This window comes from Loxodonta africana, chromosome 8 (genome assembly GCF_030014295.1).
Source record: "Loxodonta africana isolate mLoxAfr1 chromosome 8, mLoxAfr1.hap2, whole genome shotgun sequence".
Lineage (NCBI taxonomy): Eukaryota > Metazoa > Chordata > Mammalia > Proboscidea > Elephantidae > Loxodonta > Loxodonta africana.
In genome coordinates, this window is record NC_087349.1 from 24,321,257 (window position 1) to 24,348,823 (window position 27,567).

General features: G+C 37.7%; 1 pseudogene; it reads right to left on the bottom strand.

Moving 5' to 3' along the window:
• Window positions 1–18,332, bottom strand: part of LOC100668621 (large ribosomal subunit protein uL11-like) — a 42,727-nt pseudogene extending 24,395 nt beyond the window's left edge.
• Window positions 18,333–27,567: the final 9,235 nt, after the last annotated feature.

Sequence of the window (27,567 nt, forward strand, 5' to 3'; positions counted from 1 at the left end):
AACAACTGCTTCTTGATCTATGTACAGCTTCCTCATGAGTACAATTAAGTGTTCTGGAATTCCCATTCTTCAAAATGTTAGGCATAATTTGTTAGGATCCACACATTGACTTAGCATAGTCATAAAACACAGATAACCATTTTTCTGGTATTCTCTGCTTTCAGCCATGATCCATCTATCATACACAATGATATCCCTGGTTCTGTGTCCTCTTCTGAATCTGGCCTGAATTTCTATCATTTCCCTGTCGATATACTTCTACAGCCACTTTTGAATAATCTTCAGCAAAATTTTACTTATATGTGATGTTAATGATATTGTTCAATAATTTCTGAATTCGGTTGGATCACCTTTCTTGGGAGCAGGCATAAACATAGATCTCTTCCAGTCAGTTGGCCAGGCAGCTATGTTCCAAATTTCTTGGAGTGAGTACTTCCAGCGCTGTATCAGTTTGTTGAAACATCTCAATTTCATCAATTCTTAGAGACTTGTTTTTCACCATCCCTTCAGTGCAGCTTGGACTTCTTCCTTCAGTACCATTGGTTCCTGCTCATATGGTACTTTCTGAAATGGCTGACCATCAACCAATTCTTTTTGGTGTAGTAACTCTGTGTATTCCTTCCATCTTTTGATGCTTCCTAGGTCATTTGATATTTTCCCCATAGAATCCTTCAGCATAATCAACTCGAGGGTTGAATTTTTTCTTCAGTTCTTTCAGCTTAAGAAATGCAGAGCATGTTCTTCCATTTTGGTTTTCTATCTCCAGGTCTTCTCAAATGTCATTATAATACTTTACTTTGTCTTCTTGAGCCGCCCTTTGAAATCTTCTGTTCAACCCTTTAACTTCATCATTTCTTCCTTATGCTTTAGCTACTTGATGTTAAAAAGTAAATTTCAGAGTCTCCTCTGACACCATTTTGTTCTTTTCTTTCTTTCCTATCTTTCTAATGACCTCTTGCTTTCTTCATGTATGATATCTTTGATGTCATTCCACAACTCATCTGGTCTTCAGTCTTTAATGTTCAATGAGTCAAATCTATTCTTGACATGGTCCCTAAATTCAGGTGGGATATACTCAAAGTCAGACTTCGGCTCTCATCGACTTGTTCTAATTTTCTTCAGGTTCATCTTGAACTTGCATATGAGCAATTGATGGTCTATTCTGCAGTCAGCCCCTGGCTTTGTTCTGACTGATGATATTGAGCCTCTCCATTGCCTCTTCCCACAAATGTAGTCGATTTGATTCCTGTGTATTCCATCTGGCAAGGTCCACATTTATAGTCACCGTTTACGTTGGTGAAAAAGAGTTATTTGCAATGAATAAGTCATTGGTCTTGCAAAATTCCATCATGCCATCTCTGGCATCATTTCTATCACCAAGGCCATGTTCTCCCAGTACCGACCCTTCTTCTTTGTTTCCAACTTTCACATCCCAATCGCCAGTAATTATCAGTGTATCCTCATTGCATGTTCAATCAATTTCAGGCTGTAGAAGTTGGTAAAAATCTTCAATTTCTTCATCTTTGGACTTACTGGTTGGTGCATAAATTTCAATAATAGTCATATTAACTGGTCTTCCTTGTAGGCATATGGATGTTATCCTATCACGGACAGTGTTGTACTTCAGGACAGATCTTGAAATGTTCTTTTTGATGATGAATGCAATGCCATTCCTCTTTCAGTTGTCATTCCCAGCATAGTAGACCATATGACTGTCTGATTTAAAATGATGCAATACCAGTCCATTTCAGCTCACTAATGCGTATAATAATATTTATACGTTCCTTTTCATTTTGGATGACTTCCAATTATCCTAGATTTATACTTCATACATTCAGTGTTCTGATTATTAACAGATGTTTGTAGCTGTTTCTTCTCATTTTGAGTCATGCCACATGAGCAAATGAAGGTCCCAAAAGCTTGACTCCATCCATGTCATTAAGGTCAACTCTACTTTGAGGAGGCAGCTCTTCCCCTGTCATCTTTTGAGTACCTTCCACTTGAGGGGCTCATCTTCTGGCACTTTATCAAACAGTGTTCTGCTGCTATTCATAAAGTTTTCACTGGCTAAATCTTTTCAGAAGTAGACTACCAGGTCCTTCTTCCTAGTCCGTCTTAGTCTGGAAGTTCTACTGAAACCTGTCTGCCATGGGTGACCCTGCTGATATTTGAATACTGATGACACACTTTCCAGCATCACAGCAACAGACAAGCCCCCATAGTATGATAAACTGACAGACACATGTGGGAATTTAAAACTTTAAGGAATTTAAAATACTATGATCAATGTAATAAGAGCTCTAATGGAAAAAGTAGACATTTTAAATTCCTTGTCTGATAATTCCAATATCTATCATATCTGAGAACTTCGTCTCCTCACACTGTGTTTTTTCTTACTTTTTGGCTTGTCTTGTTATCTTTTTTTTGAAATTCACACACGTATCAGGTACTAGGAACATTTTACACCTTCTACGGCTTCTGGTCCAGGAAAGACGATCTCCACTGGGACTCTCTGTATGTACCTAGCTCTCCAGGTTTTAGTGTACTGGTTTACTTTGTATCAGTTTTCTGATGAATCCAAGAAAAATCACTGATTTTCAGTGGCTTAGCTTTTTCTTGTTGTAAGGATGGAAACGATGACTTTCAAATTTTTTCCATGTTGAAGCTAAAGCAGGTAATCCCATTTTTTTATTATTGAAAATGGAAATTCTTAGAAAAAAATTCCGTGGCAACTTTTGATAGATATGTGAATGCTTCAAAAATGGGACTATTCACTTACCAAAAGATCTATTAAAAGATACATTGATCAATGTTTAAATCTATTCATTGATGAAGAATTTATATAGACAAGGTAGCTTGGTAAGTTTGACTGTATCTTTTTTTTTTTGTAGGAACTCAATAATTTTGTTATTAATATTTTTATTTTAAATTATTCAAAAAGTTAAGAAGTAACATGAACTTGACCTAGCCTCATGTGAAAGGGATATAATTCATTGAGAGGAACATAAGGAGTAATTTACTATTTGCCAAATGCCTATGAGGGATCAATTTGACTTGCATTTGCAAATTAAACTCAGACTCTCCTCAACAAGTGCCTTGAGTTTTCCCCCTAATTTAGGAATGTGCTATATATCATCTGGTTTTCCTGAAATGAAGCCCAACAGAACACAGGACAGAGCTATAAAACTACCATTCGTATGGCACTTTTAATTTTACAATTTTTTTTTTTTTTTTTTGCTATTTGTCATTACTAAGTATTTAAAGATATGGCAAGGTATTATTGTACTTTTCCAAAATACAAAATTTAAAATTTAAGTGATATTTCCAACATCATATTCTTAGTATATAATAGAGGAAAGAGGAGGCTTTTGGGCTTATTGCTGAAAGCTGAACAGTTAAGATCGGCTATTAAATGCTAAAGAATTGAACTGAGTTCCTAAAGCTGGTACTTGTATTTTTGACCACTCTCACTTAGCATCATTAAAGCCAGCAGTTCATTTGCAATTGTCTAAGCTGCAACTTCCTGTGCCTGTAAAGCACATATATGTTGATAAGTTAATTCTATATCTAATAACAGTTGCCTTATTGGTATTGTAATATGGCAATCTAATTCCTTTCTACAACTCAGCCATGTGCACATATTCTTTCACTTTTCCTTGGTGTCATGACGGATCCCAGCCTCTAAAATCTTAAACCGAATCCAGAGACGAGATAATAAACTAGTTCAGTGACTGGGCATATCTCTGTTGATTCATGCCTGCAAGCTAGAACTTCTTTAAGCTCTGGACTTCGATGTCAAGTGGAAGCTGTACTCAGTCTGATAGCATCCTGGAGAATAATTTTCTGTTATCTCCTGATATTTCACAAACTGCTGACATGATAACCAAATGATTTTATACCCTTTGCAGATAAATATTTTTCAAAAACTAAAGGAATGCCTTCTTCTCCTAACAGACACAGAAGTGGACTTAAAAAAAAAAAAAAAAAACCTCATTGCTGTCAAGTCGGTTCTGACTCACAGTGACCCTATAGAATGTAGAACTGCCCCCCACACTGTTTCCAAGGAGCAGCTGGTGGATTCAAACTGCTGACCTTTTGGTTAGTAGCCGTAGCTCATTGTAGCTCTTAACTACGGCACCACCAGGGCTCCAGAACTGGACTAGGTAACCAAATTCTATCATCACTAAGACTTTTCTTATTTTTGCCAGATGATTCTGAATACCCAAATATAAATTACAAACACATGAAGTTCTTAAACCAGAGCCAATGTCAGTATAAAAGCATTGCCCCCCATCACCTAGTCTATTTGGAATCTTCAATCCATTTTTCCAGTTGGAATTCCCTATTTGATTCTCACTGGCTGTAAAAATGAGAATATCTGCCTACTATGATAATCACATTCCAGGGAAATACCCAACGGGATCTTGTGCTGTCCAAATGTATCATGACCGATGCCAAGGCCCAAGGCCATTTAACAGCAAACAGTATTATTGGTAGTTCATAAAATTAAGTAAGATTACTCAAATTATGCAACCGTGAAGGCAAAATGAAGCTATGCACTTAAAAATGAAACTAACTCTAGGGTTTTTTTTTTAAAAAAAAGGAAAAATAGAATTTTGATTTCAGAATAATTTTTCCAAGATAGGTGACTCAGAATTAGATTTTTTTGCATTTTATTCTTTAGCCTTGATATAAGACTCAGTTGTCTTTATCATTGGAAAAATTTCTTTGTTTATATCACTGTATAAATTTCAGATTATGAATATGTTTGAATGTGTGAGAAATATTTTCCTCTAATGTAAATAATCTATTTTTTAGTTACTACATTTTTCCCTCTTTCTTCCTAGCTATAAATGTTTAAACTTTCTGTTGCCAAGGTTACTTTTTGCTTCACTTTTGCTGTTAGGGATTCCCTCTTTTATAGCTATCATTATGGCACCTAATCTTCTTCCTACCCATGTGTATCTCTTGTCAGGGCTCATTCTTTTCTCTTTCAATAGGCTTAATTGTTAAGAATCTTCTTTGCAGCTTCAGTTTCTAAAGTCAAGCCATTTATTTACATGAACTATAATAATTTGTAACCCTCTCCACACACATTGAGCATTGAGGTATCTGCGGATGGTGCTGTAAACAAAATTATCCGCTTGTCTAGGAGTAGCTTAAAACTTCACACTAACTAGTCCTGAAAGTATTTTGACTAAGACTAGCCAGAGCTAGCTTAGTCAGGGCAGGCTATCACTGAGTATTTTCAGGAGCCAAAGGAATGACTGTTTGCCTCCAAATATTTCCTGTATCAATAGGGTGTTTCTGTCATGAACTGGTTATTTATTATACTTCAGATATGTCAAAATTTGAACTTCTATTACAGCACAGTCATTCTTTTCAATAAGATATTATACTTAAAATGGCTTTGTTTAAAACAAGGAATACCACTGAGATATCATTACTACTTCATTTCCATCACAGGTGAGCCCTTATCTCCTCAGTTTGTTCCATGATATCTACTACCTGAAGGTTTAATTCCTTCCCAGCTATTGAACCAGACCTAACAGAGGCGGGCCAAATACTTGCAAACTCAACCATGTAAATTATACTCAAAATACAGAGAGGTTAAAACATGAGCTCTAGGGCTGGTATATGTGAGACTTAAACCCCAGAACATCCACTTACTAGCTATAAGCCCATGAGCAAGCTATTCGACCTCTGTGTATGTGTTTCCATATCTGAAAATTGGATACAAATCAACATACAAACATCGTAAAATTTTTCTAGAAATAAATGATTAGTAAATGAACTTCCAGAAACCCTGGTGGCATAGTGGTTAAGTGCTACGGCTGCTAACATAAGGGTCGGCAGTTTGAATCCGCCAGGGGCTCTTTGGAAACTCTATGTGGCAGTTCTACTCTGTCCTATAGGGTTGCTATGAGTCGGAATCGACTCGACGGCACTGGGTTTGTTTTGTTTTGTTTTGTTTTAATGAACTTCCTAGAGAAATACCTAACACGAAATAAGTACTAATTTAATCTTAGTTAGGATTACTTGTTCACTTAGGCAGTACTTGAAGACTATGATATTGGTTTTTCAATTCATATGGCCTGGGCCCATGTGGTCACTGTCTAGAATTAGTTTTCTCCAGTTTATTCATTGGAACTTCTTCACTTTGACTCTGTTTTTGTTTATGCCATAGAATAAGAATTCTACCTGTGCCTTGGCTTTATTTTATTTAGTTAGTTTGCCTATTACCCCAGACATTTTCAAAGACCACGGCCCTGGAGACTGGTCCCTTGGATGATTCCTGATGGCTTTCCTAATTAAAAGTGTGTTCTGTCACATAAACTATTCTGCTTATCCTATGTAAATAAAATTTAGGATAGATGAAGTTGGGCAAAAATTCAGGAGCAGGAAATGTCTAGGTGAGCTATTCATAGAAAGTCTCCCTTGACAAGGCATGAGTTCTTGTGTGGAAAGATATAATGTGTATGTGCTGGGGGTGAGAAACAAAGAGGAAGGGAAGTGACAGGGAGAGAAGAGGAAGGTTTCAGAAATGGAAATGGAAGTACACAGATGTCAAGTAACTAACTTCTTTTTTTCCCACAGAGTTGCCTTGCCAGTGGTTAGCCCTTTCTAAGTCATTATCGACTCTGTCAAATGTGTAAGACCATGTTTCTGATATGTCACTGATTCAATCCCTCTTACCACCATCTGTGCTCAAGTGCTTTGACCATAAAGTTCCATTCTAGCATTTACAGCTATGACACACTGCCTGGTGTTGTTTTTTTTGCCTGCCTTTAGAGAGTTTCTTCCTGCTGTTCTAACATCAGTGCTCCTCAGCTGTGCATACCCTTTAAAAAATGAGTAGGTCTAACTAGATCTTTGAATACGAGACAGGGATTGTTTAGGATAGAATGGGAATCTGTGGTCATATTTAAACGTCTTAAATAGCTTCCTTTTCCAACCAATAAAGATTTAAAACAAGTGTTTAAGTACGGAGTACCATGATCAAGTTTGGGGGAAGGATGAATCAGAGAGTAAGAAATATCACAAGTAGCCTTAGTTCAGTGACTTAAAATAATTGAGAAACTTAGGAAAGGGAATCTGAACTGATAGTGCAATGGAGGGTAGGGGATGAATTTCACAGGTAACACGGGCAATATCAACAGGAGTGACTTGGTGACCAATTGATATGGGACTTAAGGAAGGGATATCAAGGATGTTTGAGTTTTCATGTTTGGACACATCCATGAATAGTAATGCCATTGGCCTCATTAAATGAAGTAAGAGGCCCAAGAGACTTTATAGATACATTTAACTTTGACCTTTTTAATTTTGCTTATTTGAGAATGTCTCAGTACAGAATTTTAATAGATCATTGGATGTTCAGATCTGATAATATTTATAAAATCTGCAGAAGTAGACAGTATCATACACAAAAGCATGTCTGGTGAGTTAAGGTCAAAGATGGAACCATGGAATTCACCAACATTTGGGAAAGGGCAGAGGAGAAACCAAAAAGAGAATAATCAGTGAGCAGAAGGGGGAAAATAGAAATAATTCACTCAGTGAATGGAGAAAAGCCACATTATGATGTGATAGAAAAGTCAAATTACATAGAAAGCAGTCTATAGAGTTGATAATCACAAGTACATCTGTTATTAAAATCAGAACTCAGATTGAAGTGAGTTTAATAGCAAATTGACATGAAAGAGAACTAGTTTTTGTTTTTTGTATTTTTAACAAAGTTTGTTTATAGAAGTGAAAAAATTAAGGCTACTGCTTACAAGGAACGCAGCCTTGATAAAGTGTGTATGATTGTGTGTTTTGATTGAAGGTAAAAAAGATTAGGTTAGCACAAGTGGAAGAGGTGAACTTGAACAGTAAAAACAACAGTTCTTCCTTTAAGAGAAGAGGAATCCAAAACCAAAACCAAACCCGTTGCCATCATGTCTATTACGACTAAGAGCAACCCTACAGGACAGAGTAGAACTGCGCATGTGGTTTCCAAGGAGTGCCTGGTGGATCCAAACTTCCACATTTTGGTTAGTAGCTGTAGCTCTTAACCACGGGATAAAAAGAGTGGTAAAGATTGCTGGAGGAGAAAGCAGATTGACTGTAAATGATTTGACGAGTATGACTGACATGAGGGGGTTTAAGAGACTTTAAGGGAATATAATATATCCACTGGATGACATGTAATTGAAAACAAAAACCAAGCCCCACTTGACCAATCCACGTATGTGATCGGATCCACAGAAATAGTACCCGGCAACCAAAAGTAGTTAAAAAAAAAAAATCACTGTTTACTGACATGTCTTAAATAACGTCAAAGGTGAGAAACTTCATTACTCTGAAAATTTTTTAAATCTTTCATATTTCTGTCATTCTCAATATTTTTCCATTGGATTACAGCTGATTTCCTCAAAATCTCTCTCCCCAATTTTAACTCTGAGCTCCTGCTTCTTTTTTATTATGCTGCCATTTCTAATACTCTTTTGAGTAGATATAGCTCTTTCCAATGTTACTTAGGTGTCTCTCTCTCTACTTGGAGCCCTGGTGGGGCAGTGGTTAAGCATTCAGCTGCTAACCAAAAGGTTGGCAGTTCAAATTCACCAGGCACACTTTGGAAATACTTGGGGGCAGTTCTACTCTGTCCTATAGGGTCCCAATGAGTTGGAAGCTACTCAATGGCAGTAGGTCTCTCTCTACTTTTTTGCCCTAAATTTATGATGCTCTGTTTGGGTGTACCTCTATTCATATCTTAAATTTGTATCACAGAAGCCTAAGAACAGAGGTGACACAAAGGAGATACTAACTACATGTGGTGGAGATGGAGAATCTCAGCAGAAAAAAAATCAGAATCCCCTTGAATGTGGAAAGAGGAAGAAGATTTAGAATACTCAAATGCAGATATTTTTACCTTGTCACAAATGGAAAAGGAAGCCAACATTGCAAATAAATTGTTCATCATTTTCTGCTACAGCTGCTAAAATATTAATGATTCTTCAACGGTAATCCAAAGATTATATTGGTCATAATTTGAGCATGTATGTTTCTAGAATCAATTACTAAAGTATTATATCTTATTAAAATCTCATATACTGCCTCATAAGTCCTACCACTTTCCAACAGTATATTGTGAATAGTTAAATTTTCAACCTCATGGAAGTGATTGTAAAATTATATTACTCCCTATAGTAATAATAGGTTCTTAAGTATCGACGGAAGTGGGTTTTGGGTGGGTTATGTATTTGGTGTGTGCCAGACTGTTCAAATCTTTTACTCTTAACAACACCCCTAGGTAGTATGTAATATTATTATCACTTTTTACCAGTGAGGAAATGAAAACATAAAGGAAAAACACCAGAATTGAAGATCAAGCAGAATTGATCTAAACTGGTGATGCAGGAGCACAGTAGGCAGAACAATGGCCCCCAAAAGATATTTATGCCCTAATCCCTGGAACTGGTGAATACATTCCTTATATTTTAAAATGGACTTTGAAAATGTGATTAAGTTAAGGATCTTGAGATGGGGAGATTATCCTGGATTTTCTGGGTGGACTCAATGTAATTACAAGTCCTCATAAGAGGGAGACTGGAGAGTCAGAGTCAGGAATTAAGACACGTGAAGATGGAAGCAGAGGTCAGCATGATGCAATCACAAGCCAAGGCACGTGGGAAACCTGTAGACTAGAAAAGGCAAGGAATAGATTCCACCATAGAGCCTCCAAAAGGAGCACAGTTCTGACAATACCTTAATTTTATTCCATGAAACTCATTTCATATTTCTTATCTCTAGGACTGTAAGAAAATAAGCCTGTGTTGTTTTAAACCACTAAATTTGTGGTAGTTTGTTACAGAAGCCATTGGGAACTACTACAAGGAGAGACAGGAATAGTGAGAAGGAGTGAAGCTCTTGAGTAGATGTGAAAAAATGGACACCAGACTAAGGGGGGTTAGAGTTTTTTCAGAAAGACTTTTTTGTTGTTGTTTTTAATGTTGATCCCCAACAATGATTTATATATATTAGGAGTTCAGTAAATATTTTATGGGTTATAAATTATAAATTATCTCTCAAATCAGAGGCCAGCCCTCTCTATACTATGAAAAATTTATGTACATTTCTAGGACACGGTAGTGACTTATACACTCACATAACTTGCCTCCCCTGTGCTGTTGTTGTTGGGCATTGTCAAGTCAATTTTGAGTCATGGCGACCACATGTGACAGAGTAGACCTGCCTGATAGAGCTTTCTAGGCTGTAGTCTTCACAGAAGCACATCACCAGGTCTTTCTCCTACAGAGCTCTGGGTGAGCTCAAACTACCAAACCTTTTATTAGCAGCCAAGCACTTCATCATTGTGCTACTAGGGACCACTCTTGCCTACCCCTACCTCTCTTAAAATCCTGTTTACTCCAATATAATCTTGGAAATGGTTAAAGGGATGTTTTTGAAAATGGGTTGGGGAGAGATGCAAATGATAAAAAATGGAGAAAAGCACCATCTGCATGGCAGAAATACTAGGAAATTCTGCAAGTATTATTCTGATAACGGTAGATGAAGCAAAAGGCTAGCCATCTGCAATTGAGCATGTATACAGGAAGAGTGACTCTGGTCAGCATGTGGAAGTCACCAGGGAAAACTATGAGTATCTAATACCTCTGGAGGAAGGTAGGATGGGGTTACAGGAAAATGGGCTACTGGTGCTTCTTGAATGTACAGAGAGGAAACGCCATCTAGAGAATTGCCCTGATATCAAAGGGAAGAGACTGTATTTTATGTCCTCTAATGAAAGCAATCATTCCAGTTGAGTCATCATGGCCCATCCCAATTGATTTGATGATGGCATAAAACCAAATAAAGATTATCTTTGGCACAGATAATAACAGTCTCACCAGAACTAACCACCAAGGATACCTTACTCTTTTTTTTCTTTATTTTTTGTCTGTCAATGGATGCCATACGGTTGAAGTAAGACTACTACACATCGAAGCTCTTTTGCCTTCTCCCTCTAGGCCTGAAAAAATATTCATTATATATTTGTTTATGTACACAACTTATAAAAGAATTCCCCCTTTCCATATTTTTCCATGAGCAATTAGAATGATCTTTCTGAAACATATAATGTATTGTGATACTTCCATACTGAAAGCACTCACAAGGCTTCTTACTGCCCTCAAGATGAACTACTTAAGAAGGAGCCCTCCTTACCTGCTTCTGCCTACATCTCCAGCCTCAAAAGTCCCCTCACACATGATGTGCCAGTTATGAAATGACTTTTTGCTTCTCCTAAAGTTTAGTGTTTCTCATCTCATGGCTTTTGCACATAACACTAGTTCCTCCTGTTTGGAATTCTCTTCCTCGGCCACCTTCCAGGTTCCAGCCTTATAAATCTAGTGTGCCTGATATGGACATACTTCAGGTTTCAGCTGAGAAGTCACGTCCTCCCAAAGGTCTTCTCTGACCCTCCACAAGATATAGAGTGGCTGTGTCTCCTACATGCCCCCACAGAACTTAGTACTATCCTAAACATGGTGCCGTCATAGTCCACATTTTGGAAATGCAGAAAAATAAAAGCACTGAAAGCACTTTTTTTTTTTTTTTTGGTAAAGAAATACTTTGATAAGCTAAGCAGCATGATTCACAAGAAATTGGAATAACCACTAAGCTTTTATACATGAGTCTAGATTTTTTTTTTTTTTTTTCCCTCAGACAAAGAAGAAGCATGTAAGGAAAAAAGAAAGCAAAAGTGAGGAGGGGTGCTGGTCAGATGACACCAACTGCCATATGTTTGTTTGTGCCCTCAAATGGACCCCTTGGTGGTGCTGTGGTTAGGTGTTTGGCTTCTAATCAAAAGGTTGGCAGTTCAAATTCACGAACCACTCCTTGGAAACCCTGCAGGGCAGCTCTACTCTGTCCTATAGGGTCTCTATGAGTCGGAATTGACTTGACGGCAACGGGTTTGGTTTTGCGGTTTTCTTGTGCCCCCAAACACACCAACATGTCCATGATAATCATCTCTGGATGAAGGCATTATTGGTAATTTATATTTTCTTTTTACTTTGTTATATATATTTTTTTTAATTTCTAAAGTAAATATGTTTGTTTTGAAGTTGTAAAAGATCATTGATTCATTTATTTCTTGACTCATTCAACAAACATATTTTGGATATTAACTAAGGGCAGATGCTTTCCATGACACTGGGAGTAAAACAATGAACAAGACAAACAAGGCCCCTGCTCTCCAGGACCCTGAACTCTTGTAGAAAGTGTTGAAAAATAAACTAAAAATAAGGAAGACAATATCAGATACTAAAAAATAATAAGCTATATGAGGAAGTGGCTAGGGAAGGCCTTTGTCAGTGACAAGAAGGCACTGTCCATACGAAGATCTAGGGAAGAAGCTTCTAGGCAGAGGGAGCAGCTAATGCAAAATCCTGACAGTGGAAATGTCTTGGAATGTTACAGAAATAAAATACAGATTAGTGTGGCTGAAGCATGTGGCTGAAGGAGGCAGATGTGTAAGGTGGGAACTAAGTTATACTGGGGCCAGGCAATGCAGGGCTTTAGAGTCCAGGAAGATGAATTTGGATTTTATTCTGCATGTGTTGATAGCAATTTTATTATAAATATTTCCCACTTTTACTAAATATTCTTCTAAAATACCATTTTAATGACTTCACATCATTTCAGTATATGGATGTACTAAGATGCAATTAATCATTCCCTTATTGTTAGACATTTAGGTAATAAGACTTGGAAAAAATCCAACTTCAATCAATTAGTGAGAAAGAATGTACCTATCTTTTTACTTCTTCAATCAAATGTCAGTTAATAGCAATTAGAATGCACTGAAGATGATATATGAGACCAGAAATTGTAAACAGGTAAGAAATGTACATTATTTTTCCTAATATAACTTACTTTGACATGTGCAAAAAACAATAGATGCTTAAATTAATTTTATAGCATGTTTTCAACTATTGCTGGAGAGCTAGTACAAATCTAATAAGTGAATATGCTGGTATAAATAATGTGACTTAGTTTTAAGAGTGTTTCTTTTGAAATAGAATATTCATTTAACAGACTATATTCAAGAGCCGAAAATGAAACATGGATTATAGAATATTTGAAAGAATAATAGAGAGGAGTATTACATTTATAATAAGACCATCATTTTAAAGGAAGAGTTATGTTGATGTGACATGTGCCACCATGGTCGAGAATAAAGTAATCCAGTCTTACCTACCACTTCTGGATCTCTGAGATTTGAATTACATCTGCAACACCTTCCTACTCCTCTTTCTGCCTTCACCAGGTTCCCTAGAGCAGGGGCCTTAATATATTTAGTGCTGTCAACACCTTGATAGTTGGGCAAAGACTTTGACCAGCTCTCAGAATATTGATTTTAGCTGACTCAAATTACAAGTAGTCCCCAACTTTGTACATATTTTCAAGTTACAACAAATCACACTTATGACCACCTTTTTTTGTTTTGTACATTTTATTGTTAGTAATATGTACCACAAGCAATCTGGATTACGAAGACAACCCAACTGATGGACAACTCGTACTTGCCCTTTAATGTTATGTAAATTTGCCCTCACTTTGAACCTACCCCTACTCACAATAAATTCTTCATCACAATGACCTTCAATTGTTGCACTTGCAGTTTTACTTCATTGAAAAGGCTTCCATCTTCTTCCGCTAAAGTAAGGCCATATGTACCTGTTCTGATTCACCTACAAATTCTTAAAGACACACTTACGAACGGATCTCGTTTGTAACCTGGGGACTGCCTGTATATACAATATTAAAACATATCTGTAAGTTTATATGTAATGTTTCCAACCCCCAAAAGGAAATAAAAATCGGATTTATAAGGATACTGATAATAAAATAGCGATAATCATGAAAACTACTAAAAAGGAAAAATGAGACATTCAACCGAGGTCAGAACCGACTTATGAGAGAGTCATTGGAATGGAACCCCATGATAAGTCAGGGACTACCTGTAAATGCATACGGTTGTAAAGGAAACCGGTTATATTGAAATACAGTTCTATCCAGAACTGGAACCTGGCAGCCAGGTCAAGGCCCAGAGTCTCAGCCCTCTGTGGGCAATTTATAAGTTGTAGTAGAAGACCCTTCCAACTCTTGGCTCAAGTACATGTGTATGGAGTGTAGAGAATGTTTCTAATCTGTGTTTGTGTGTGTGTTTATAAAAATTGATCTCTTGAGCTACAAGAGACTGGATACACAGTGTACAATCAAATAAAAAATGCTCACTTTGTATCTGGGCCACAGAAATGCCACCCCTACCGAGTCCATTCCTTAACTTCGGTTCAGTGGTTGATGGGTTAGAGGAAAGACAGTTCCTGTATTTTTGTAAAAGCTGTCATCCTCTAAAACCAAAAATCAAACCCACTGCCACTGAGTCGATTCCGACTCGTGGTGACCCTGTAGAACAGACTAGAACTGTGTCATCAGGTTTCCAGGGAGCAGCTGGTAGATTTGAACTGCTGAACTTTTGGTTAGCAGCCGAGCTCTTAACCACTGCTTGGCTGCTAGGTCCCATATAAATTGGGAGGTAGCATCCAATGGCCTGTCATGTTAGCCCTGCAAAAATGCCACTGACTGTGAGACGGGCCAAATCTGTTCTGGTCACTGTTGGTGCTAAATTCCTATAGCAGCACCTGCTTCACTGAACAAAGGATAGCAGGCCCTGAGTCCAGCTGAGAGGGAGCTGCTAAGTGGTCACGCACCTCTCCTTACCAGCAGTGCTGGGTCCTCACCCACATTTCCCTTCTTCACACCCCAGGCAAAAGAAAAAAGGCACTTAAGGATCTTACACTACTTAGACCTAGATCCCAGGTTAAGCCATATCTTGCCATAGATTTCTGCCTTTTCATTTACTTGGTTTTATTTTCTTTGTGTTTGTCTGTGGGTTTGTTTTTAACCTTTGGCATCTCCTCAGACCCAGAAGCAACGTCTATTCCTCTTCCCCACTGTCTCCACAGATCTCCTTTGCTCTCCTTCCCAGAAACCAATTTTCATTCCTACTTCCTACAGTTTTGGGTCAGCTGCTTCTCTCAAAAGTCAGGCAATAAATTAGATTCAAATCTCATTTTTCATTGTCATGTAGTCTTATTAGCCTAGTTCAAGTTGTATAATTTTCTGCAAACTTTTCTTACACATGATATGAGTAACTTTCTCTTTATATGCCAGTTCTTCCCATATCCTGTTTTCTAATATACTTATACGTCCAGTGACATCACTGGGGGGGCAGGGGGTGAAGGGCTGCAGACTGCACCAGGTGACACTGCTTGACAGGGTGGCACCAAATGACTGTCTATGAAGTTTTTGTGCAATGTTTCAAAAGAAATTTATTATTTTTTATAAAAATATCCCTATAGTTAGTTATAACAACGAAAACATTTTTTGTAAGCCCAGTTTACTTGTGTCAATGTACTTACAAGGCTAAAACTCTATGTTAATTTACTTTTTGAATGTTCTAGTGTACTCAGGTCAGAGCTGTCGTTATTACCTAGTTACAATTATGCTTCAAATCATGTGGTTTCGTCTGCACGTGCTGTTATTTCTGACACAGTGTTTTTATAGTTGCTGATTTTGTCATTTTCTAGTGTTTTAGCTACAATGTTGTGTTAATTAATATTCATGAACCTATATCAATAACTTTTCTAAGAATGAATTAGTAATTAAAGAAAAGGAGAAAAATTTTAAAAAAGGCTTCCACTCAGTTACTAACAATGTCGTAACTAATAATGTAACTCAGTGTAGAAAGATTTTACAATTTTGTTCAGTATTCAGATAAATGAGGAAAAATGACATCTAATCAATTTTCAACTATATTTATCAAATCTTATCCTATGATTAAAATTGATAATAATTACTAAGGATTCTCTATGGTCTGGTATCAGAGGAGGTCGGTGGGGGGTGACATGATGAGTTACCGCACTGGGTGACATCAACCCTCGTGACACCACTGTGTGTGTCTATACTTATCAGTGAGTAGAGGGATACCTATATGTATGTCCACGTGCAGATCTGTTACTGGAGTTTGGACATCTTAAGAAATACATGTGTTTGTAAAGATACTTTTTTTCTTTGTACCTATATGGGGGATTGTAAGAAAAAAATATGCACATCTTTTTGGGGGGTGATTATGTCTCTGTGAGGGTACCTCTGGGAAGCCACATGGGAGCCTTATGTAAACGGGAAGTAAGTGAGACAGAAAAGTGAAGGAGGAACAGACACTCTCACATAGAATAATGCAGAGAAAGCAGTAAGGGCATTGGAGTCAGATGGCTCTGGAGTCTCCACCATCTGCCACCTACTGAGTTACCTTGGACAGTCTCCCAGGGCTTCAGTTTTCTCATCTGAAAACAAAGAACACATATGGTTACTTCAGGATTAAATGCCTGGTGCAGTGTAGGTGATCATTATATGTGATCAGTAAATAAAAGGTGCTTTCCCCTCCCTAAGTCAGCAAGTGTTTTTTTTTTTTTTTTTTTTTAAAGACCTTTAATGCTTAGTGAAGGAGTCCTGGTGGTGCAGTGGTTAAACTCTTGGCTGCTAACTGAAAGGTCAGCACTTCGAACCCACCAGCCACTCCACAAGAAAAAGATGTGGCAGTCTACTTCCATAAAGATTTATAGCCTTAGAAACTGTATGGGGCAGTTCTACTCTGTCCTATAGGGTCACTATGAGTCAGAAAGGACCCAGGGACAACAGGAATGCTTACTGATCAAATTTATATAGGTCCATAAAATAGCACCTTTTATTGAGTACTTAATATGTGGGAAGAGCTTGCCTGAGTGCCTTAAGTCTTTCATATCATTTAATACCAGTAGTAATCTATGAGGTAAATATCTTTGTTATTTGCACCTTACAAATGAGGAAACTGAAGCATAGAGAGACTAACCATTGAAGTCACAGAGTTCAAAAGTGGAGGATTTGGATACAGAGTCCATGCACTCTTACTGGATATGCCATGATACCTCTTATAAAGTGCGTAGAATAGAGGTGGTGAGGCAGGTTGCAGAAGCTAGGCTTTCCTGCAGATCCAGTTCTTACGAGATAGGAGGGAATAAAATGGTCTCGCCTCACAGAATAATGAGTAGTGAGTCAGTATCATGCAACAATCAGTACTGTTTGGAAAAGACACTGGGTGTTCACTCTGCCTTGCCTAGACAATGTGCCGACTGGGCCTCATGGGGCTCTATGTACTCCTAGCTAGAGAGGGAACCAAGTGGCACTTCCACAGGATTAGTGACCCCTCCCACTGGCATGTCACATCTCATGGACTTCAAGTTTCCCAGCTCTCCCCCGGTGTCCAGGAGCTGGGTAGCTGGATTTCCCAGATACTTCTGTAACCAAGTGGCACCCCATTACAGACTGGCAATGGCAAATGGCTGCTTATTTCCCCTGAGTGGATCCCTTCCTCAAAGTTAAGCTATATGAAGAGATTCGCAGGTAGAAGGGTATTTCCTGTAGTATTAGAATAGACCTCGCGCTCATGGGATGATGGGAAACTGCCGCCTGCCTGCATTCTCTGCTTTGTTGACTCTAATCATAAAGTTATTCCTTGGACTGTGCTGTGTTACATTGTTGGATTTGTCCCCACCCTATGTATGATAGGTGACAGCCCAGAAAGCACCCACCAGGTATTACTTAGTCAGCAATATAAGGTAACAAGAGGCTGAGCAGCTAAAATGAAATGCTTGTGACCTTATATCAGCAGAATGACAATCATGATTGATAAGGAAGATGATGATGTTGATGATAAGACTTTGCCTTTGCACATCACTTTGCAGTTTTAAAGATATTTTCTCATCTATTACCACATTTTAGCTTCCAGAAAAAGAATCTAAAATTACCCACATACTACAGCTGAGAGAACCGAGACACTGAGAAACAGAGACTTTTTCTGGTTTGAGGACTAGTAAATTCAAGAATCAGTGTTACAGCTCAAGCCTTCTTTGTTTTACAGTGGTGCCCAAGAAACACCAGGCAATTAATTAAAAACCATTACCTCGAAATGCCAGTTTAAGTTTAGATTGTTCCCTGATCCGTGGGAATCCCGAGTGTAATGAATAATAATAATAGCTAAATATAACCAAGATACATATAAATTATAAATACTCAGGACAACTTGACAGCTTACACTTGGCATGTTTCCTTTCATCAGGCAGCAAGTATGCAGGGTTATCTGATGTAAAAGAAATCTTTCCATTGACAGCGTATTTGAATATTGTTAGCATAATTCTGCTACCAGCATTCTTTTCCTTACCTGGAAGGTTGACTACTATCATGGTTGACTACTATCCTTTTGCAGGGCAGAGACATACTTAATATGCCCTTTCTAGCCATAGTCTGCATAACTCCCACCAAATGACTAGGTGAGAACTATGAAAATGAGGTGCTTGTAGCCCACCAAGATACCTTACTAATAATGTAAATAAGGTGTGTGGGACCATGCAAATAAGGTGTATGAAACCCTAACAAGGGGATTTGGCAGTTTTGCCATCCCGCTAGGCTTAAAGGGAAACATGGAAAGAGAGTGATGATTTGTAATATGAACAACAGTGAGAAACGGTGGCACAGCAGTAGCAAGAGTGATAGCAGCTTGAGATGGCTGTGGTGGGGCTTGCAAACCCATGGAGCTAAGAGTTGTAACACTTGCCCAGGAAGACCAACAGCAGGGCCCTGTGGCAAAAGGCCTCAGCAGGGCCCGGTGCACAGGGCAAGAAGAAGCTGTCCCAGTCGAGGAGCTGCATCCTGAATTGTTGTTCATGTTACTTCCAAGTTGATCCTGATCCCAAGTTGTACGTTGTTGTTCCCCTTATAAGCCATTAATTGTAAGTGCAGTTTGTGAGTCCTATGAGACATTCTTTCCCAAAGGCGGGAGGGAGAGGACTGAGGGAGGGAGAGCTGTTGATGTTAGAGATGATCGAGTGGCACAGCAAATCGGACAAGTTGGACATCTGGGACATTTTCAACCTCGTGTCATAGAAACTAGCTTTGTGCTAATCCTTATAAAAGAAATTATTCATTTACCTTTATTTGGTAAGATAATTTGATACTCCTCTAATTAAGTGAAGAAGAATGATTCTATTTTTTCCCCAAAAAAGTCAGTGTTTTTCTATTTCTCCCTTGCTTTACTTTTTTTGTACTCACTGTAAACTTGTTGTCTTTAAGTGGACATTTATAGGTATGTATCTGCTCAGGCAAGCTCCATATTTTGATACAAAAAGGCTTTGCATACAAATTGAACAGGAGGCTAAGGTCAACGTTACAAACAATAAACCTATAAGGGCTTAAGTAGCTGACAGCACCCTCATTCTTTGAGTCATTTGCTTTGCCACACATAGACATTTTGTCAGCATTGAAGACACTGCCAAAAGTAGCTAAAACTTAGCTCTGAGCAATATTGATCCCTTGCACATTAACTTTTTTATTGGACATCAGGGAGGACTACTGTCTTTTTTAGGATTTGTCATGAGGGATTCAGCATGATATTTAAAGTTTAAGCTTTTATAACAAATTAATAATAACATCTTCTTGTGTTCTTTTCTCTATTGGATTCGAGGTCAACAATTTTTTAACAGAAATAACTAGTCAAGGAAAGAACAAGTAACCTGTACCTGTTGTTGTTAGGTTCCATCAAGTCTGTTCTGACTCATAGTGACCCTATGTACAACAGAACAAAACATTACCTAGTTCTGCCCCATCCCCACAATCGTTGTTATGCTTGAGCCCATTGTTGCAGCTACTGTGTCAATCCACCACATTGAGGGTCTTCTACTTTTTTGCTGACTCTCTACTTTACCAAGCGTGAGGTCCTTCTCCAGGGACTGATCACTCCTGATAATGTGTCCAAACTACAGGTGATGAAGTTTTGTCATGCTTGCTTTAAAGGAGCATTCTGGCTGTACTTCTTTCAAAACAAATTCGTTTGTTCTTCTGGCAGTCTATGGTATATTCGATATTCTTCACCAACACCATAATTCAAAGGGATCAATTTTTCTTAGGTATTCTTTATTCATTGTCCAGCTTTCATATGTATATAAAGCAACTGAAAATACCATAGCTTGGGTCAGGCACACTTTAGTCCTCAAAGTGACATCTTTGCTTGTTAACACTTTAAAGAGGTCTTTTGCGGCAAATTTGCCCAGTGCACTACGTTGTTTGATTTCTTTACTGCTATTTCCATGGGCATTGATTGTGGATTCAAGTAAAATGAAATCCTTGACAACTTCAATCTTCATTTATCATGATGTTGCTTATTGGTCCAGTTGTGAGGATTTTTGTTTTATTTTGGAATCATACTGAAGTCTGCGGTCTTTGATCTTCCTCAGTTAGTGCTTCAAGTCCTCTTTGCATTCGGCAAGCAAGGTTGTGTTGTCTGTACATTGCAGGTTGTTAATGAGTCTTCCTCCAATCTTGAAGCCAAAGGTTCAAAAAGCAGCTAGAAAAGACAAAGTAAGTATTATAATGAAATGTGGCAAGACCTGGAGTTAGAAAACCAAAAGGGAAGAATGCGCTTAGCATTTCTCAAAAGATGATGGAAGGAATACACGAAGTCACTGTACCAAAATTTGGCCAACGTTCAATCATTTAAAGAGAATGGATATGATCAAGAACTGTGGTATTGAAGGAAGAAGTACAAGATGCACTGGAGGCATTGGCAAAAAACAAGGCTTTAGGAACTGACAGAATACCAAGTGAGATGTTTCAACAAACAGATGCAGTGCCGGAAGTGCTCACTCATCTGTGCCAAGAAATTTGGAAGACAGTTACCTGGCCAACCGACTAGAAGAGATCCATATTTATGACTATTCCAAAGAAAGGTGATGCAACCAAATGCAGAAATTATCAAACAATATCATTAGTATCACGCACAAGTAAGATTTTGCTAAAGATCATTCAAAAGCAACTGCCGCAGTACATTGACAGGGAACTGCCAGAAATTTAAGCTGGATTCAGAAGAGGACGTGAAACAAGGGATACCATTACTGATGTCAGATGGATCTTGGCTGAAAGCATAGAATACCAGAAAAACATTTACCTGTGTTTTATTGTCTGTGCAAAGGCATTTGACTGTGTGAATCATAACAAATTATAGATAACACTGTGAAAAATGGGAATTCCAGTACACGTAATTGTGCACATGAGGAATCAAGAAACAGCTCTTTGAACAGAAGAAAAGTATACTGGGTGGTTTAAAGTCAGGAATGGTGTGTATCAAGTTTGTATCCTTTCGCCATACTTATTCAACCTGTATGCTGAGCAAATAATCACAGAAGCTGGAGTATACGAAGAACATGATGTCAGAATTGGAGGAAGGCTCATCAACAACCTGAACCTAGAGTGGATTTTCATTGAAATTCCACAAAATGATATTTTCTCTGCCATCAGCAAAATATTATACAATGGTGTGTGCTGACACAGAAAACACACAAGAAATGCTTTCTTCAGTAAATTTTTATTCTTTGATCTATTGTTTTATACATAAAAATATAAATATTTAGAATTTTATTGGAGTTTCCCTTCTTGTCCATCAGTAACAGCATATTGTCTGAATATCATTAGAAAAATACTATATATCTGTGTCATTGGATTCTAGTCAAGATTCATCCACATGTATTTTGAAATAAATTTCATGAATCCCAAATTGCCATTATGATTATTTAAAAGAAAAGGAGACTTAAATACCAGAGCTTTAAAATTTTAATTAAATTCTTAATTTTTTCTGTATATTTGGTACCTGAGGAAACTTCTAAATTCTCACATTCAGGTATTTTGAAATTCATGTATTAACAAATTAGCAGTAACCCAATTATCTAAGTAACTCAGATATGAAGGACTGGTTTCTAGTACTGAGTTTTCCACCTTGCTTTTTAATGTCATAAGTGTCAATATTGACATATACAAAATGGTCTTTAAAAGAGAATGTAAATGAGCAGCCAATATTTATAAGCCCTTTTTTGTCTATATATAGCATATAGCCAGCTCTCTGTTGCCTGAATCCAGCAGAGAGCTAACCATCTTATATTAGATGCAAATACTGACCTAGATATTGTAATCAGTTGATGGTGACTCAAGACCCTTGACGGGTAAATAAAATTAACTGATTGCTGTTCACTCAATTTAATTTTCCACATATCAGAGTTGTTGTTGTTGTTGTTGTTGTTTGGTGTTTTTAAGTAGTTTTCAAGGTGAGTGATACTGTTTAGAGTCTTTTTAACTGGGGAAATTTCCTGAATTGCATGATTCCAAAAGTATCATCTCCTTTTCCTTTTTGGCGCTCCCTTTCCCTCTCCCAAAAACCCTTCCCCAACCAACTTGTAAAATGCAAATATTCTACCTCTACTCCTTCATTCCTTTCACCTCTGTTAAATGCAAATTCCCCTTGGCAGAATAATTTAAGAGATTAGTGTTGGTAAACTCCTCAGAGTACTTCTCCTGTAAAGTTTTCCACGAGGATAAGAGACAAACGTAACTCGAGGAATAATATAAATACACAATGAAGACAGACTTCACTCACTTCACTTTAAAGCCTCCGCCGACACTTCCCAGGCTCCGCCTCAGTTCCCCCTTCTTCTAAGCCCGCCAAGCCAAGGCGTCTGACTGCCCTTTGGCTCCACCATGCCTGCCATAACTGCAGTTTTAATTTGGCTCCAGAATACTGCGCATGCGTGAACCAGCACTTTGGCGCATGCGCAGGACCTGAAGAGCTGTGTCCTTGGACCTGAGCTTCAAGGACCTGGTTCAGCATCTGGACCTCCAAATGTGGACATGAGAGGGTTAAGGGCAGAGAATTAGGGCATCAAACACAACCCCCAGATGCCATTAGAAATAAAAAGCTCTGCAACTGCTTTGGTAGGTTGGGGAGCTCGTGGTCTTTCAGCTGCTAGGCCCTGTGTTGCTCCTTGTTTATGCAAAAAATAAATTGCCACTTTCTGTTTCCCTTGCAACTGGTGATATGGTGTCCATCTTATTTTGATTGGCTGATAAGGCAAGAACCCCTGTTCAGTTACAACTTCACTTCTTGGAAAATAGATGGCCCTCACTTAACTTTTTTCCTAGAGTCAGCTCTAGGAACTAAGAAGAGTTATAAAACATACAGTAGGATATAATAGCAGAGCTTATTACTACTGAGTTTTAAGCCAAACAATCACACAGACAAACATGCAGTGGACTTTCTGACCCACTGGTTTAAAAATTATCTGTATATCAATCAGAAGAGTCTAGAAATCTAAAAGAGAACATATTTTCAGAATATCAGAAAATACTACATTTGAAACTGGAAGTAAAACAAATGAAAATTTTCTGACATTAACTTAATCTTGGAAACATACACACACACGCGCACAACTCAGAATCACCAGAGAACATCATTCTAAAATGTCACTAACATAAAATGCAGTCTGTTTCATTTGTGTATATCTGTCATGAGATCATTTATTTTAAAACAGACCTCTGATAATTCTTAATATTGAAAACTGAAAAATATGAGAGAGAAATATGTATATCCAGCATTGTCTAGTGGATAAACAATTATTGGATGGATCAAAATAATTTTCTGTATTTTGTTCATCCCCTAGATTGCATCAGCCACCGGTAAATTACCTGTGGCAGACCGTTTTTATTGGCTTAAGAGTAAGAATTCTGCATTTCTCCCTCACCAACAATTATATCCTAATTTTGTACAAAGGAAAAATAAACCCAGCTGCAATATATTGATCATGATGAGGAAAAAGCAATCATGTTCCTTAAAATGTTAAATAGACACTTATTTTTTAACCCAGTAATTCTACTCCTAGGTTTTACCTAAGAGAAACTAAAGCGTATGTCCACAAAAGACTTGTTTGTCAACGTTCATAGTAATTTTGTTCATAATAGTAAAAATCAGAGCACCTCCCAGGTCCATCAGGTAGTTAACAGATAAAGAAATCATCACACATCATTATGGGATACTGCTCAACAGTATAAAAGTATATATAAGAATGAGTTGCTGGTAAATTCAACAATCTGAATGAGTCTCAAAAACATTAGGGTGAGTGAAAAAAAATCCAGGCACGGGAGACTACATAGTATATATATGTTATGACACAGTCCTGGTAAATTACACATAAGCAGAAGTCTCCTGGGGACCCCTGCAAAAGCTTTTCTTTCCATATTAAAGGAACAAATTCAAGAAGAGGGTAAGATGAAGTCATCATCTACTGGCTTGAAAGCCCCTAAAAGCAGAGCCCGAGACAGGGATTTACTTGCAGGTGGTTTATCGGGAAAATGTTCTCAAAAAGCCAATGTAAACAAACAGGCAGAGTGAGACAGGGAAGGAAGAAAAGCCAGTGAATATGTATTCTTGATCTGGTCACCACTGTATGTAACTAGAGCACGTTCTTGCTGGGGAACTATATTGTTGTTGTTGTGACATGGAGTCAATTCCAACTCATTCAAAAAAAAAAGAAACGATTGCCATCGAGTTGATTCCAACTCACAGCAACCCTATAGGACAGAGTAGAACTGCTCCATAGGGTTTCCAAGGCTGTAATCTTTACAGAAGCTGACTGCCACATCTTTCTCCTGTGGAGCAGCTGGTGAGTTCGAACTGCCGACCTTTTGGTTAGCAGCCAAGTGCTTAAGCACTGTGTGACCACGGCTCCTTTTCCAATACATAAAAACCAAAAACCAAACCCTTTTCTATCATTTTGACTCATAGCGACCCTATAGGACAGAGTAGAACTGCCCCATAGGGTTTCCAATGAGCCACTGGTGGATTTCAACTGCTGACCTTTTGGTTAGTAGCCAAGCTCTTAACCACTTGGCCACTAGGGCTCCTTTCCAACTCATAGTGACCCCAAATGACTGAGTAGAACTGTCCCATAGGGTTTCCTAGGGAGTAGATAGCCAGTTCTTTTCTCCCACAGAGCAGCTGGTGGTTTGGAACTGTTGACCTTTTGGTTAGCAGCAGAGCACTTAACAATTGCATCAACTATGGAGGAACTGTAATGCACCTAAGCATTTTCCTTTAAAGAATGTGAAATGGGGCATTTTTCCCCACTGGTGTTGAAGTTCTAGGGATTAAAATTGCTGGCAATTTGCAGTGGACTTAAATTTGGATTCAATTCCTTTCTTCATAGCTTTACTAGTACAGTCCCAATCCCCAGTTAGTCCTAGCTTTAAGCAGAGACAATTTTCAGATTCTCTAATCTCTATCCTATAAATACCTTGTTATTTTTTTTAGGTGCCATCAAGTCTGTTCTGACTCATAGCAACCTTATCAGGATTGGAAGGAAACACTGCCCAGTCCTGAGCATCCTAACAATCATTAGTATGTTCGAGTCCATTTTTGCTGCCACTGTGTCAATCCATCTCATTGAGGGTCTTCCTCATTTTCTCTGACCCTTTACTTTACCAAGCATGATGTCCTTCTCCAGGGACTGGTCCCTTCTAATAACATATCCGAAGTGCATAAGAAGTCTTGCCATCCTTACTTATAGGGAGCAGTCTGGCTGTACTACTTCTAAGATAGATTTGTTCATTCTTTTGGTAGTCCATAGTATATTCAATATTCTTCAACAACACCGTGATTCAAAGCCATCAATTCTTCAGTCTTCCTTTTTTATTGTCCAGGTTTTTTATGCATATGAGGCAATTGAAAATACCATGATTTGGGTCAGGTGCACCTTAATCTTCAAACTGACATCTTCGCTTTTGAATACTTTAAAGAGGTCTTTTGCAGCAGATTTACCCAATGCAATATGTCATCTGATTTCTTGACTGCTGCTTCTATGGACAGTGATTGTGGATCCAAATAAAATGAAATTCTTGACAACCTCAGTCTTTTCTCCATTTATCATGATGTTGCTTATAGTTCCAGTTGTGATGATTTTTGTTTTCTTTTTGTTGAGGTGAAATCCATACTGAAGGCTATAGTCTTTGACTTTCATCAGTAAATGCTTCAAATCCTCTTCAGTTTCAGCAAGCAAAGTTGTGTCATCTGTATATCGCAGGTTGTTAATGAATCTTCCTCCAATTCTAACGCCTTGTTCTTGTTTATATAATCCAGCTTCTTGAATTATTTGCTCAGCATACAGACTGAATAAATATGGTGAAAGGATATAACCCTGAAACACACCTTTACTGATTTTAAACAACAAGGTTCCTCCTTACTCTGTTTCAAATGATTGCCTCTTTGTCTATGCACAGGAGCACAATTAACTGTTCTGGAATTCCCATTCTTGCAATATTATCCATTGTTTGTTATGATCACCACAGTTGAACACCTTTGCATAGTCAATAAAACACGGGTAGACATCTTTCTGGTATTCTCTACTTTCAGCCAAGATCCATCTGATATGAGCAATGATATTCCTGGTTCCATGTCCTCTTCTGAATTTGGCTTGAATTTCCGTAGTTACAGTAATTGATGTGATATAAGGATGAAATATATTACACTACAAATCTGAAGTTATCAGTAGGTTTCAAACACTAGACAATTTCGAGGAAGTATTCAGAAGATGTCTTGTTCTACAAATAACTCAGGAAATAAAAAGACACAGATATCACATGGAGATTACAAAAGTACTTTAGAGGAAGATTCATTTAAATGCATGAATAGGGACTGTAGGTGTTCTAATAAAATATTTTTAAAAAGCCTATGAATTTCAACTGAACGGGAGAAATTGGGACAGCTATTTATTCCTACGTCTTAATACTTGAATTTCTGCATCTTGTGAGTCGCAGAGGAGCTTCATGCTTCTAAACATGGTATTCGTTCAATGAGTAAGATAAAGGTGTCTAAATGCCATAGTGAATGTTCCTATCTAAATTAAACAACATTATATAGAAGTTAAATCTTCAACACTTTTTAAGAACACAGGAATTGTTCACTGTGAAAAGCAGAGTTGTTTTAGAAATAGATTATGATAAAAAAGAAAATATTTTTCTAGGTCTGACTTTATTTAAAGGCTATAGGGGCAGAGGTTTTATAGCAGAGTGTTGTAACTACAAAGGATTTGAAAGTATATTTATTTGAGGAAATTCCCAAGAAAAAGATTCAAAAGTTAAAAATAAAGTATTCTTTTTACATGAAATTTAATGGGCAAGTAGCATTTTGGGGGAATTATCTCTCAAAGCTTCCTATTTGTTAAATGGACAAGATTTTGATTCACAGATGCTCTCACAAATAAAGTTAAGTAAATATGACTCACTTATGATAAAACTAATTGAATTTTGAAAAACAGAGAAAGATCAGTGTCTAGATATAATGATTCATTCATTGATAACAATTGATAAAAAGCACAGAGGAAAAAATGTTAGAAGCTCTCTATCATGATAATACCCTTTGATCACTTGATATCTCTAGTATAGAGAGCAAGTAATGGAAATGAAACGTTCAAGTACCTTGTATAAATAGTGATTTATTCTAACAGAAAAGCATAAAATGAAATTAGAGGTATGTAGGTGAATTGTTAAGAGGGTAAACAAGTCAAAATTTTATTGTAAAACTAATTAACACAAATTTATAGAATCAAT